Raw genomic sequence first — 16,396 nt, forward strand, 5'->3', positions numbered from 1 at the left:
GCTGTTTTCTGGGGTTTTGTTTACCTTCTTATTTGCAACATAGTATATAGTTGCTTAGAGTTGCAACTCAGAGGCTGGCAAGTTAGGCGGGGAAGGTTGGAGTCTGCAGCAAGCAAGCCTCGTGCTCGCTTCAGTGCCTGGCTGCCGGCCGCCATCTTGGTTGTCAGTTAATTTGCATATACTCACTGATTAGCCAATGAAAAGGGTAGCGGTCGTACGCTAATTACCATGTTTCTCTTTTATTAGTGTAGATATATATCATGTCAAGAATGTTACATAAATTATACATGTAATTGGCATGTATCTATACATGTATATTAACATTATAATGGTATAGACATATGTAACCTTTGGGGATTTGAATCATGGACAAAACTGCCATGTCTCACTGCCTTACATGGCAGCACCCTCTATTTTAGAACATTTTAACTACAGGCATACCTCATGTTCTTTGTCTCTCAACATTCTCTCTGGGTTCTTCCAGGTTGTCACATGTATCAATAATTCAGCTATTTTATTCCACGGTATGGGTGTACCACAGTTTAACCATTCACCAGTTGAAGGGACATCTGGGTCCTTTCCAATTTTTAATGGTTAAAAATAAGCTGCTATAAACATCCATGTACAGGTTTTTGAGTGAACATAAAATTTTATTTCTCTGGATAAATGCCCAGGAGTTCCATTGCTGGATTTTATGGTGATTCCATGTTTAGTTTTTTAGTTTTTTGTTTTTTTAAGAAACTGCCAAACTATTTCCCAGAGTAGCCATACCATTTTATATTCCCACCAGCAATGTATGAGTGATCCAGTTTCTCTGCATCATTGTCAGCATTTGCTGTTGTCACTATTTTTTATTTTAGTCATTCAGATAAGACTGTAGTGGTAACTTATTATGGTTTTAATTTGCATTTCCCTAATGACCAAATGTTAACCACTTATTCATGTGCCTATTTGTCATCTGTTTATCTTCTTTGGTAAAATGTTTCTTCATGCCCATGTTCTATTTGGATTGGTTGAGTTTTTGTTTGTTTGTTTTGTTTTTTACTGTTGAAAGCTCTTTATGTAGTCCAAGTGTATAGTCTGAGTATTGCAGTCCTTTGTTGGATATATGGTTTGCAAATATTTTCTCAAAAGATCTTTCACAAAACAAAAGTTTTAAATTTTGATCAAGTCTAATGTATCTTGTTCTTATTAATAGATCATGCTTCTGGTGTCAAGTCTAAGAACTCTTTGCTTAGCCTTAGATCCTGAAGATTTTCTCCTTTTCCTCCCCTTAAAGTTTCATAATTTTAACTCCAAGGTTCATTTTTGAGTTAATTTTTGTATAAGGTTGAGACTTATGGCAAGGTTTTTGTTGTTGTTACCTATTGCTTCTTTTTTTTTTTTTGCTCCAATTGCTCTAGCGCTGTGTTTAAAGTGCAACCTTTCCCCATTGAATTGCCTTTGCCCCTTTGTCAGAAATAATTTGGGCATATATGTGTGGATTTACTTCTGCATTCTCTTTTCTGTTCCATTGATATATGTGTCTATCGACCTGCCAGTACCTAGATACTGTTTTGATTACTATAATTAGATGATAAGTTTTAAAATCAAGTAGTGTTATTTCTCCCAGTTTATTCTTCTTTTTCAAAATTATTTTAGCTAGATCCTAGTTCCTTTGCTACCTTACATATAAATTTTAGAATAATCTTGTTTGCTTCTATAAAAATATCTTGCTTTATTTTGATAGGCCCTGTGTTAACTTGTATATCAATTGGGGGGGGCGGGGGGAGTGACATCTTTACTATGTTGAGTTTGCCAATCCAGGAACAAGGTATGTCTCTCCATTCCTTTAATCAGAATTGTGTAGTTCTTATTATACAAATCCTGTACATATTTTTTTTAGATTGATACCAAGTATTTCTATTTTTTGAGGAATTTTAAATGATATTGTATTTTAAATATTGGTATCCACGTGTTCATTGCTAGTATATAGGACTACAGTTGATATTTGCAAGCTTTTCTGATATGCTGACCTCACTTATTAGTTCCAAAAGTTGTATGTGTGGTGTGTTTTTTACTGGACATTTTTGTAATATCTTATGAGACTCTGGATTTCACTTAAATTTATTTTAGATGGGTTTGCTAGTACTGCTATGGCAGGAGAAGGGGGTGGGTGCTGCCCAATTACTGCCAGATGGAGGTAAAAGTTCCCATTCTCCATGAGACTTCCATTGTCACCTAGGGCTGAGCACACTTACTGCCCAGTAAAAGGAGAAGTGTAGCCTCCTTGTGTGGTCTCCACCAACATGGTAAGGAGTGTGTGTTTGTGTGCCTGTGTGGGGGGCAGCCGGCCTTAATGCCTTAACACTAGCCAGTGAGGGAAAAGTCTTAACTTTCAATGGGGCCTTTTCAAGTGCATGTATGTGATCAGTCAAATCATAGTAGAATCCATATATGTCTTGAGGTTTTAAAAGCTTTGCCAAGATGACACATGTGGGCATGTCAGGGATAAATATCACATGGAAGACTGGACTTCTAGTAGAGGTTAAGTAGGAGTCATGTATTCATACAGTATTAGACCTGTAAAAACCAGTTTAATTCCCTGTTTGCTGTTGTGTTGATTTTGTAATAGGAAAATTAATACACATTCATTATTTAACATGTCAAATAACACAGAAATACATATGGAAAAAGTTAATAATTTGTTACACTGCCACCTCTATAATCTTTAATTCCTTCATCTGAGGTAGCTAATGTTAAAATTTTGTTGTTTATCATTCTTTACTTTTCTTTATACTCATAAACGCATACATATATGTGGTTAGTTTTCATTATTATTTTGTTTTGAATGAAAACTGTCATACTTATATTACACCAAAATTAGCTTTCTGAACTTAACAGTACAACATAAGCATATTTGTGGGTATTTACATGATTTTAAAATTTAATTTTACTTTTGTCAAAGCGAGATATTTATACATAGTTTTAATAAGAACTTCGTAAGACTAGTGTTAAAATGAGGAATAACACTCATTTTCCCCACTCCTTCCTGACTCCTTGATTCTCTCTTCAAAAAGATACCCTTTGAACTCCTTAAACTTTTGCTTCTGGTATTTACTACCAAATTTCTAAACAACATGTTTCTACTAGTCTTTGATTAGTCTATCTGTTTTAGAACATCATTTATTGACATTGTACTAACAAGAGGATTTGGCTTTTTATCTAATGAGAGAGAGAGAGAGGAGAGAGAGAGAGAGAGAGAGGAGAGAGAGAAAGCGACCACATGGGTCTGTATCTAATTGATTAAATAAAAATTTTGTGTTTATATTATGTGACTGTGTAAATAATCTTTACAGAAAATCGTAAGATATATTAGGATCACATTTACTTTCTTGTACCTTTTATTGTTTTCCTTAAATTTAATAATTATCTTGTTTGTCTTTTTAATTTTACTTACCTATGTTGTAGTTTAAGTTTTATACAGTAAAATGCATCCATTCAAAGTGTATGGTTCTGTGAGTTTTTGAAAAGTGTGTACATCCAGGTAATCACCAGAACAATCAAGATATAGAATACTAGTGGCCCGGTGCACAAAATTCATGCACGATGTGGGGGGGGGGCTGTTCCCTCAGCCCAGCCTGCACCCTCTCCAATCGGGGACCCCTTGGGGGATGTCCAACTGCTGGTTTAGACACTCCTCTCGCAATTTGGCACTGCTGGCTCCTAACCGCTCACATGCCTGCCTGCCTGATCACCCCTAACCTCTCTGCCTGCCTGCCTGATCGCCCTTAACTGCCCCCCCATGCCAGCCTGATCTAGCCCCCAACTGCCCTCCCCTGCTGGCCTGATCGGCCCTAACTGCCTCGCCTCGGCCCCCACCACCATGGCTCTTTGTCCGGAAGAAAGTTGGACATCTGGAAGATGGCCGGTCCACCCGGTCTAATTAGCATATTACCCTTTTATTAGTATAGATAGATTATATAGGATAGGATTGCATAAATGGGGGTGGGGGAAGCTTTTTTCATCAGGAGGAGATGCTCTTGGCAGACAAAAATACATAATCCCTATATCTGGACTGATAGACAGCCATATGCACTATACTGTCAAACCGGTCATTAAAAAATTGAACCACTTTCTTACACCTTACACCAGGGGTCCTCAAACTACGGCCCGTGGGCCACATGCAAATACAAATATTGTATTTGTTCCCATTTTGTTTTTTTACTTCAAAATAAGATATGTGCAGTGTGCATAGGAATTTGTTCATAGTTTTTTTTTTTAAACTATAGTCTGGCCCTCCAATAGTCTGAGGGACAGTGAACTGTCCCCCTGTTTAAAAAGTTTGAGGACCCCTGCCTTACACCAAACAGCTGTTGCCCTTAAAACCCCTCCTCAGCCCCCACCTTAGGTTCTGCCTTCGCAGTTCACTCAGATTAGGTTCTGATTGGTTGGTTTCTATGGCTCTGTCTCCTAGGCAGCCACCTTGTGAGGGCATGAGGGTTAATTTGCATATCATCTCTTTATTATATAGGATTTCTAAGGCCTCAAAAAATACCCAGTGTCCCTTCCTAGTTAATTCCCTTCATCCTCTGTCTAAGGCAGCCTCTGATCTGATTTTTTTTTTTACTACCAATTTATGTTTGCCTGTTCCAGAACTTCATGTAAATGGAATCATACAACATGTACTTTTTTGTTGGTATCTTTCACGCAACATGTTATTGAGCTCCATTCATGCTGTTGTATTTGTTCTTTGTCACTGCTGGCTGGTATCCCACCATATAAATGCGCCACAAGTGTTTATCCATTCGCCTATTGGTGAATGTTTAGGTTCCTTTCAGTTTGGGGCTATTATGTTGAAGCTGTTATAAACACAGGTCTTTGTGAAGACGTGTGTTTTCATTTCTCTTGGGTAAGTATCTAGGACAGTGATGGCGAACCTTTTGAGCTCGGCGTGTCAGCATTTTGAAAAACCCTAACTTAACTCTGGTGCCATGTCACATATAGAAATTTTTTGATATTTGCAACCATAGTAAAACAAAGATTTATATTTTTGATATTTATTTTATATATTTTAATGCCATTTAACAAAGAAAAATCAACCAAAAAAATGAGTTCGCATGTCACCTCTGACACGCGTGTCATAGGTTCGCCATCACTGTTCTAGAAGGAGCATTGCTGGGGAATTTGGTAGGTGGTGTGTTTAACTGTTTTCCAAAGTGGTTATACCATTTTCACTCCCTCTAGTACTATAAGAGAATTCTAGTGGCTCATCAATATTTGGGATTGTCAACATTTTTAATTTTAGTCATATTAGTGCATATGTTGTTATGGCTCATTATCATTTTTTATTAATATACTTTATTTACGTAGGTTTTCAGGAAAATTAAGTGGAAAGTACAGACTGTTCCCATATACCCTTTCCCCCAGTTTCCCCTATGATTAACATCTATTAATGTAATAGATTCCTTACAGATGTTGAGCCTATAGTGATACATTATTATTGGCTAAAGTTCATAGTTTACATGAGATTTTTCTCTCTGTGTTTTACATTCTTTGGATTTTAAAAAAATGTGTAATGATATGTATCTACTATCATAGCATTATACAGAATAGTTTCACTGCCCTAAAAATCCCATGTGCTCCACCTCTTCATCTCTTCTTTCCTCCCTCACCTCTCTCCCCTTGGTAACCATTGATCTTTTTTTACTGTATCCATACTTTTGCCTTTTCTGGAATATTATATGTTTGGGATCATACAGTATGTAGCCTTTTCAGATTTTTTCACTTAGCAATATGCAGTTAAGGTTCCTCCATATCTTTGTGTGGCTTATAGCTCATATTAGTGATGAATAATGCATGATTGTTAGTTGTGAATGTTTAGACCTTTTGCCCCTGTCTTCAGAGCCCCTCAGAATTGCTCCCCAATTTTCCTGCTTTATCTCCAAGGAAACAGCCTTGATCGCTGCCCTTTCAGCCCCTAGTCTGTACCTTCAACACTGATTCCAGAGTGTGGGGCCTGAAGCCTCATGTTTGTCTTCCATGTCTGACTTAGGGCACATGCAGAGGATTATTCAGGAAATACTGAGGACTCTTCTCACCACGTGTCATTAAAGAGCTAGACTGAGGCAAGAGCCCTGGGCAGCTTTCTTTTTTAATTTTCATTTTTTATTGGTTTCAGAGAGGAAGGAAAAGGGAAAGAGGATCGAAACATCAATGATGAGAGAGAATCATTCATTGGCTGCCAGAACCCAGGCATGTGCCCTTGACCAGAATCCAACCTGGGACCCTTCAGTCCGCAGGCTGGTGCTCTATCCACTGAGCCAAACAGGCCAGGGCCCCTGGGCAGCTTTTATCAGAATAAATGAAACACAATTTTAGTTAGCATGGACTCATCTAGACCCTCTGGAAAGGCCCCATGTGGTCTTGGTCTCCCGTCTTCTTTCTGAGTCTGGCCTCTTTCTTCCCCTTTGTAGTGAATTGATGGAGCTGTTCTATTCTGAAAAGAGAGCTTCACATACAAAAACCTCTGCTGGTTTCTTTCCAGGAATATTAGAATGTTTCATACCTTACATTTTCTCCATAGAGTATATTAAAGGCTAAAGTTTACAGTTAGAAAATAATTTCTTTGTCTTGAGCAATACTTTTCAATCAAAGGTGTCACTGAGGAAAAGCTGTGGGCTCCCTTGCAGAGATTCTGACTCATTAAGCCTGAGGTGGGGCCTTGGGATTTCTGTTTGCAGACACCCTCTACTTGATTCTGATGCATTTTCCCCATTGGAGACCACTGGTGATAGGCTATTGCTCTGAAATGCCGGTAACCGTGGAAAAGGTAACATGTTAAACGTCACACTCTCCTGGTCTCACAATGCCTTACATTCAGTTTGTTCCATAAGGTGTTATGGAGCTAACATAAAACAACAGAATAATAAAGGTCTGCACTTAAAAGAAAGAGCATGTTTTTATTAGATGCTGAGATCTTGTTTGTTAGTTTTACAAAAGGCGTACAACAAATATTACCCTTCCATTTAATTTACCGGGGGATTTATTTTATTGCGATTTCAAAAACTATAACTATATGCAGTAAACTTCCCACTCCACTTACTGTCATGGAGACATCTTGTTCCAAGATGTTAAAGCCCAAGATGACAATGAACATATCTACATATAAGTAGAAAATAAAACCGGCAAAGAAACAGAGCTGGAGTTTTGTCCCTGTTCCAGAACTCTGTGTGTTGTTCCCATGTGGAAGTTGTCAGAATATCACATGGAGCAGAGTTAGAGGCCTTGCGGGAGGCTAAGTGAAGAAAGACTCGTGTGGGAAGAGCTTGATTATAGTCATTACAGATGGGGATATATTCGTTCCCTCTGGTTTTGTTTCAGCCTCCACCATATCTTGCAGAAAAGTGCCAAATGATAACTCACAATACCTGAACTTAAAAAAAATTATTGTTCCTAATTTTGTTATAATGTCCTATTTCTCTGTGCTCAGAGCAGTGTTGGCTGGTAGCATGATTTAAAACATGGGCTCCAGATACAGAAAGAGGTGGCCATCCATGGAGATGGTTATGGGTTCAGTGGCATCGATGGTAGAAGGAGGCAGACAGAGACAGGGCTGCATCTTGTATACTGATGGCCTGCTCCTGGGACAGTGAGCTCAGAGGGACTCCAGGCAGAAGGGCATTCCCATGTCCCAAGTGGGCTCTTGTCTTGCTTTTGGGTATATTTGGACTAGATGACCTCTGAAGTTCTTTCCAACCCTAAAGATATAGGATGAATCCTATTAACCCAAATTCCTCAGCTTGATATTTGAAGCCATTTATAACTTAGTTACCTTACCATCATATCCCTTCTTTTCCCCAATATTATCTCCTCACTGGCCAGCTCATTGCTGCTTCCGGACCTTCTCTCTTGCTTTCTCCCATGAACCCCACACCACTCCCTGCCCCCTATATAAACACACTGTGACCATGTGTAGGACCCATCTCTTCTTTTCTTATCCTCATTCTGCCCAGGGAGATTAACTTTCTTCATCTTATCAGTGAGCTTTGTCTGATGACCTGAACCTCCCTCTAGAGCAGTGGTTCTCAACCTTCCTAATGCCACCACCCTTTAATACAGTTCCTTATGTTGTGATGACCCCCAACCATAAAATTCTTTTTGTTGCTACTTCATAACTGTAATTTTGCTGCTGTTATGAATCGTAATGTAAATATCTGATATGCAGGATGTATTTTCATTGTTACAAATTGAACATAATTAAAGCATAGTGATTAATCATAAAAACAATTTGTAATTATATATGTGTTTTCCGATGGTCTTAGGCGACAACCCCTGTGAAAGGGTCATTGGACCCCCAAAGGGGTCGCGACCCACAGGTTGAGAACCGCTGCTCTATAGCTTCCTTCTTTGAGATCCTCTTAGACCCGTGGTCAGCAAACTGTGGCTCGAGAGCCACATGCGGCTCTTTGGCCCCTTGAGTGTGGCTCTTCCACAAAATACCGCAAAATACCACGTGCAGGCGCGCACGTACAGTGCGATTGAAACTTCGTGGCCCATGCGCGGAAGTTGGTATTTTGTGGAAGAGCCACACTCAAGGGGCCAAAGAGCCGCATGTGGCTCGTGAGCCACAGTTTGCCGAGCCGCAGTTTGCCAACCACTGTTAGACCCATCGTGCATGACACAATAGAACACTTTACAAAGGCTATTGTTACGGTGAGAGGCAGGAGAGCCTTCAGAGGTTGCAATTAAGGATCAGTGGATGGTGTGGGGAGACCAAGAAAATGCAACATGGTGGGAGGTGAAGCAGGGTCCCCAAGACCCTCATCAAAGTGAAAATTTCTTGTGAGAAGAAACTTTATAATCCTCAGCATTCCTTCTCAGTACTGGATGATCCATTATCTTACAGCATAAACAGACAAAACAAGGAAGGGGAGCTGTTGTGAGTGTGCAGTCTAGACTGTATTTTGAAAGCATGTAGTGATTTAAATCTCCAGAGATGAGCACACTCCTCTGAAGCCACAATTAGCAATTTTTGTGTGTGCACAGTTTTTGTCATTAAATTTGGTAAAGGATCTGGGAGTATGTTCTTTAAAGAGGGTGGTCTTAGTTAAAAAGGTTTCGATCAACTGAGTGTGGCCTTGAAAAGTAGAGACATTGTTCATCATCGTTCAGGGGCCATCATTCAGAATCTGGAACAATTCCACTGCGGGCTATGAAGAAAATAAAACATATGACAGGATAGAATGGCTTGAGGATGTGAATTTGCCACTCTCTGAAAGTTTATGCAGGGGGACACAGAAGCCATGAGATTAGACATGGTTTTGGTTTCTATCCCCATCCCCAGCATGCAGGAGATGCTCAGCAAATATTTGTGCAATGAATGAGTAGATGAATAAAAACACTAAAGCATATGCCAAGATTGGTTGTTGCCAATATGGCTAAACTGTCCTTCCCTGTCCTGGGTGATGCCCTGACCTTCGGCTCATGGATAGAGATCTCTCCATTTAGACAAGGCCACACTGAACTCTATTTCAGGCTTCTCTGTGGTTTGCAGAATTTGTAGCTAAGGTTCACCTTCCCGCTGCCCCTAATTCCTTCCCTCTTTTACATGTGACTATTTTAGGGGATCAGAGAATGACGTGTTTTTGAGCAGAAACAGGAAGTATGAGGAGCCAGCCATGCAGAATCTGGAGATGAGACTTCCAGGCAGAGGGAATAGGCATGTGTAAGCTCTATGGAGGGAATAACCTTGGGCTGTTGAAGAACAGGAAACCCATGTGGCTGGAGCAGAGTGAGTGGAGTGGCCAGAAAGGCTGGTAGGACCAGATCAGGTGGGCCTTGCAGGCCATCCTAAGGAGACTGGATTGCATCCTAATTGTATGGGCAGGTTATTGAGGCTAATATCTGACAGTGCTTTACCAAGTATTCGAACGTCACAGCAACCTGCAGTAAGTCAGTTGATATATAGTTATTCTCATTTTAGAGATAGAGATGAAGGAAATGAAGCTCTGAGAGGTTTGAAGGCTGGAACCCAGATCTTCTGAAGGCTCATTGGGCAGTCTCATGCTTGGCCTAAGAAGTGGAGTGTTTCCCAATTTGTGGGTTTCCCATAGTGAGGCCCCAAGAGGCTGATCCACAGAGAGTCAGTTATACTCTGCTCCAATGAGTAAAAAGGCAGTAACAGATGTGTTAGAAGCTGAGCATGAGCAAAGAATCCATTTCTTTTTTTGTGATTGGCTCCATCCCTAGAGTGCCATATTCCGTTTTGGCTGCCACACTTTGGGATAATGCAAGGGACCTTGGAGAGGTGCCAAAGAGGAACAACAAAATTGCTAAAAGAGTGCATTAGTGGTCTTATGGGAGAAGGTTAATGGAGTTGAGGAGTTTGTCATTTTTTCCCATGAGAAGCAACAGTGGGAGGTGAGGCAACAGTTGATCCTCAAATAACTGAGGTTTCTAGCTAGTGACTTCCATGTCCACAGAAGATTAAACTAGAGAAGATAAACTTCAAGGCAGTGATATACATAGACCTAGTGGCATAATGAGGTCGTGAACTACAAGCATCATTAGATACCTAAGCAGACCACTGAGAGCAATTGTAGAAACTTGGTCCCAAGGACTGTGTGAAAATCAGCATTGTTCTTCTGAAAAGGTTAGGCAGGCTTTCATCAGGGGTGCTCTGATCTTTTACATCTGTGAGCCCATTATCTGAGTTGAAGTCTGCAAAGAAAGAATATTTCTCAGGTTTGGCAAAACCTGACCTTGGACAGGGGACTCCTTCTGGCCCTCAGTGGCTTTGTAGGAGCTGGAAGCGGCTGCAGCACTCTGGTGAGTGTCAGGGGGGCTCTGGTATCCACTCAGATACCAGAGCTTTCTGTCTGTTTCTTGAGGAATGACTTTCAACCCCATCATGGTTGGAAACAATTGTTTCCGTGTTGCTGGGGCAATTCTCTGGCAGGTCCTTGTGCATTAGTATCCCCCTTTATCACCTGCACCTTATTCTCCGCAAGCTGCACAGCGTAGAATGTACAATGATTCAGTTGGAAAAGAAAAAATGAAACATAACCAAAAGAATCCCATCTACTTTGTCAAGAGACACCTCCAACAGACAGATGCCTTTATGTACCCCTTCAGCTGCTGTTTTCAGCCTTGGGACAGCCCCCAAGTGGCCATCCTATTGTCACACTGATTGTCTTTCAGGCATTGGTTCTACAGTGACAGAACGTGGATGGGACATGTTGAAGCTCCTCACTTAGCTCAGTGTTGTGGGGACTAAAGAAACCTGGTCCTCTGTCGAGCTGGTGCAGCTCATCCCATTTCGTCTGTAGATTCTGTACAGGAGACACTCGTCTCGGCCCTCCCAGCCACCTGATCAACTTCCCCATTGAGAGTCACTGTGATTCTTGACTTGCTCACAATGTTATTTCACGTCCTTACACCTAGGGTCTAGTGTAGTTGCTCTTCCTATAAGCCCATTCCCTGTCACTTTTCCTGCCTCTGAGAGGCAATATCTCAGGGTTCCTGGTGGGGGGGACCTCACCATAACATGAGTCAGACATTTGAAGTTATGATGGTGGCCAAGATTCTAGCCATGTACAGTGGGTCTTGCTTGGGTGACAGCATAAGCAAGAGAATAAGACTTGTTTTGTTCAAATGTTCATTCGTTCGTTCATTCATTCGTTCGTTCTTTCATTCTGCATATGCCACATGCCCGTGCTAGGAGATAGAATACACTAATAACACTAATGGAGACAATGTCTCCATTTTGATGGATTTTTACATTGGAGGGGAGGGGTGGGAGAAGTAAATAATCCAGATAATTTCAGAAGTTGATAGGTGCTGTGAAGAATATAGGATATAGGATAGGATGGCATGAGGGTGAGTGGTGGAGAAGTTAAGTTTGGGAAGCTGAGGAGGCCTCTGTATGGATTATATACTGAGAGCCCACTAATGCCCCAGCTCCTGACCACCCAGACATGGCCTCATCTGGCTGTGGTGGACAGTGCCTCTGAGAACCATGACCTCCTGTGACTTCCAGTCCAGCTGAAGTGTTCACTTTCCACTTTTCTCAGGAAACTCATAGATTTATCCTTTTCTTCCTTCTCTCCTAGAATTTGTGATTCCTGATAAAACGCAGTGTTTCATTTTTTTATTTAAAAGATGCTTCATTGAACATTTTATTAGAAATAAGTCAGTATTGAAAATGCATATTTCAGTAATGAGAAATAACCCAGGCTTGAAAGAAAAACAACCTGTTTAAAGTGGAAGAAATCTCCCTGTTGATTACTCCGTTTCTCCATCCAGATAATTTAAACACTTTTAAAATAGTTGTATTTCTTTTTTTTTTTTTACATTGTAGTAAAATACACATAACATAAAACTTTGCCATCTTAAACTGTGTGTTGTTTTTTTTAAATCCTCACCTGAGGACATGTTTTCCATTGTGAGGGAGAGAGAGAGAGAGAGAGAGAGAAGTGAGAGAGACACATTGATTGGTTGCCTCCTGCATTCATCCTGACCAGGGCCAGGGATCAAACCCAGGTACATGCCCTTGACTGGAAATCGAACCCATGACCCTTCAGTGTATGGGCCAATGTTCTAGCCACTGAGCAACACCAGCCAGGGCATCTTAACCATTTAAGTGTAAAACTCAGTGGCATTAAGTACATCACACTGTGGTGCAGCCACCACCACCATCCATCCCCAGAACTCTTCATCTTGTGAAAAGACCTTGGAGTTTTTAGAGCTCCTCTTGCTAACAAGTGTATTTTATTAGCCAAGGCGCTATCCTAGGTATTGTACATAAGCTATATGTAAAATTTATAACATATTTGATATCTAATCAGATTTGTATTTGATTTAATTCTCACCATGATCTTATAAAGGGCATATTACATACACTGTTTTTACCCATGAGAAACCAGGTTGAGAGGGGCTGAGTACTTTGTTTAAAGTTATGTGGCCAATAGATGTTGGAGTGAGAATTTGAACCCAGCTTCCTCTAACATCGAGGCTCTTTCTATTGTTCCACAGTGATGTTCAGTTCAAAATCTTGATTCTGGCGTCTTGCCTTCTGCCAGTCACTGCTTTCAGCACCAATCAGAGCACAGCTCACACCTTCTCAGAATACTGGAGAAGTCTCCTCTGTGCTCAAATGTTCTTAATCAGTACTATGAGCACCAACTCAAGAGGCATCTGAAAAGCAGCTAAATAGCAAAACCATACTTTATTTTTGAAGAGGACTTGGAAAGTTATATTCCTGAAATTCAGCAACTGTATATACCTCTCTTTAGCATATTCTCACCTCTACAATGTAATGTGTTGGTTTTTAACTCTGAAAGGAGAAAGTCAATCTCCTCAGCATTATATGTCCCTTCCTGCCCATTAAAGATGGCATTTGCATCTTTCTTTTTGAAAACATAGGACGTTAGTTTCCTTCTTAGTGTCAGCATTGGCCAGCCTGGGTGTGGAGGTAGGTGGTGGAAGTGCTAATACCGTGGAAGGTCCAGGAAAAGCCCAGTGTTGATGCAGCTGGACTTGCTGATATTCAGGTGCCTTCATGGGGGTGGGGGGCAAACAAGTCAGTTGCATAAAATCATGCAAATGTTATCAGTCCTTTTTATTCTTGGAAGAAACAGTGGTACAGAACATGGTTAGGAGTCAGCAGTAAAGCATCCTCGCTCCTCTCCCCCCTCTGAGCTGCGGTGCTATATTAAGGCGTATCGCTGGGATGGTAACACCAAACATATGGTAGAAGAGGGAAGGAAACACGTTCTTTCTCTAGTTTGACATGCAAATAAGAGGGGAAACATTGCGAAGGCACAAGCTGGCTTCTAATCTTAGAGAGCAGAGGAAGGCCACCCCAGGACCCCAACCTGGGAGCCTCATAATATCCCCCACCTCCTCACTGCCACCCCTCCTCCTGACCTGGGCCCCAGTGACCAGGGGCAGCAGACTGGCGGGGGAGAGGGCTGGGGTTTCCGAGATCCTTGTGGTGAGAAGGGTCTCAGGGTTTTCAGGGGCCACCCTCTTTTATTTTCTCTCTCCATCTCTTCATCCTCTCCCCATCTCAACACACACACACACACACACACACACACACACACACACACACCCTCATTGATTGACTGTCAAGGGGTGGGGATTGATGAAGGCTAAGCTCCCAGCTAGTTCAGTTTTTCTCATCACAGATCCAAAGCTTTCACCACATGACCCTCCTCGGATTGATTTTTAATGGCTCTGCATTGCCATCTGGGTAAAGTCCCAACTCCTAGTCTGTTTGCGCTCCATGATCTAGCCCTTGGTCTTGCCTTTGCCCCTCCACATCCTCCCAGCCTTCCCAGTCCCCACCCCAGCCCTTTGTAACCCACAATGCCAAACCCCATGCTGGTCCCAATGTGCACTCTCCGCCACCATAGGCCTTTGGCAAAGGCCATTCTCTGTTTGGAAGATGCCTTCGCCCTTGACTCCACCCTCACCCCACTTCGCTTGTATAAACCCTACTGTCCTTCATCTGCCTCATTCTTTTCCTTCAGGAAACCTTCTCTGAGTTGCTAAACCTGGTCAGGCTCTCCTCTGATGGGATCCCATAACCTCCATGTTAACACACAACACACAGTGACAATAGCCTGCTTCCTGAGTCCCCTCAGACAGCCTGAGGGGTGTAGTCATAGTCACATCCTCAGAGCCCAGTAAATGTCTGCCAAAGGAATGGGCGACCTGCATCCCGCACTCGGCTGCGCAGCCCTCCCTGCCTGTGCCTCATTTTGTATCATCAAATCTGTAAACCTGAAAGCGAGACTCGCGACCTTCGTCTGCTATTGTAGAAAAATCCTCCCTGGAGACACCTTCTGTGGCCACTATCATCTCCATTGCTGTCCCTCTCCTTCCTTCTGAGTGTTTATTACAGTCAGAAACGATCTTACCATCTGTTGTCTTTCCTCTGGACCTTCCTCTCCACCAGGGCAGACTCACCCCTCTGGGCCCTCCAGCTCTGGCATGTAGCTCCTCCATGGGCGTGCAAGGTGCTCAGTCTCTATCTGCTGAATATGTGAGTTCCTTCATTTTGGTGACAGAGATATACAGGACGTTTGGCATCAGAAAGAGAAAGACCTCGTCCTCTTTTTCGCCTTGCAAATATGGAGAAAAAGCTTTTCAAGAGGTCAGATCAGAACCAGAAAGGGCTTTCAGGGTTAGTTCAGTCAGCGCATCCTCCCCTCCAGTGAAACCTCAGCAGAGTTCTCATCTCCATTTCTCTAGGGCACACGCATGTGAAACTTGTTTTGAAGGAGCTCTAATGTTCATTGACTTTTTTAATTAACATTTTGGGTTTCAGTGTCCATCTGCTTATTATTTGCTTAGTTACACTGACTTGCATACTGTTGCATTCATTACCAGATCATTTAGACTCTAAGGTATTTTCATTACAATGCTACCCAGAAAAGGATTATCATTTAACAATCAAATGACTTGTGATGTGCATTCCTTATTGGGAGATTCTATACGTATCTGTGCACTTGAAATTTCCCATGAAAATGCTTTGGGCGGGTGTACTGGACTAGCTGATGGCTTCTGAGAGCACTGTACCTCAAATTCTGTGACTTTTATGAGAGGGAAAAACCCTGTAATACATGCTCTGTGAAACTCCCCTTTTGGATGAGAGAAACCGACAGATGTCCTTATTATTCCACAGAGCAGCTCCTTCCTCTCTCCCTCTCATGGTGAAATCTGTGTTCCTAGACCCAGCACTTTCTACTCCTAGAAAACTCTTTATTTTCTTTGCTCCTGAGAATGTTTCTTCCAATTTGGGATTTTGTTTGCTGTCAGCTTGCCTCACCCCATTTAATTAGGCAAGACTTTGCCAACGTTACAGGTTCTGCCAGCAGGGTGGTGGGAAGTGAAAGGATTTCAGTCAGGAAAATTCTAGCTCCACGGCACTCAGCAGGTTAAGGAGCCCCCTGTTGCCCTCGCTGTGGAAACGGAACTGCACGCTGTCTCACATATGCTAGCACAGAGCTTTGCACATGTTAGGTTCTCAATAAATGCATGTTGTACAAGTGGCATTGAGCCTCATTTGAGGATCTTATTTGCAAGCCTATTGGACAAAGCAGCTATGACATTTCAGAAATAAGTGGTACTTTATTTTCACTGTGGAAACCATGAGGATTTGAGACATTAATAAACATCTTTTGTGTGTGAGATGTAACCGGGCTATTTGCATCTCTCTGTAATGGGTAAAAAAACACTGAGCACATTTTTGCACATTCTCAGAGAATATTCCTGACCAGAGCTTCCGTGAGCTGTGCGCTGTGCTGTGTGCACACTGCAGCCGAGATTGCTGGGGACAGCGGGCGGAGGTGTGTGTGTGTGTGTGTGTGTGTGTGTGTGTGTGTATCAGTCTTTACTCCAGCACACT

General features: G+C 41.9%; 1 protein-coding gene across 1 annotated transcript in view; it reads left to right on the forward strand.

The window, feature by feature from the left end:
- Window positions 1–16,396, forward strand: part of CAMK1D (calcium/calmodulin-dependent protein kinase ID) — a 412,726-nt gene that overhangs the window by 230,657 nt on the left and 165,673 nt on the right. The gene's annotated exons all lie outside the window — the stretch shown is intronic.

The sequence above is a fragment of the Myotis brandtii genome, unplaced genomic scaffold (genome assembly GCF_000412655.1).
Source record: "Myotis brandtii unplaced genomic scaffold, ASM41265v1 scaffold49, whole genome shotgun sequence".
In the NCBI taxonomy this organism is placed as follows: Eukaryota; Metazoa; Chordata; class Mammalia; order Chiroptera; family Vespertilionidae; genus Myotis; species Myotis brandtii.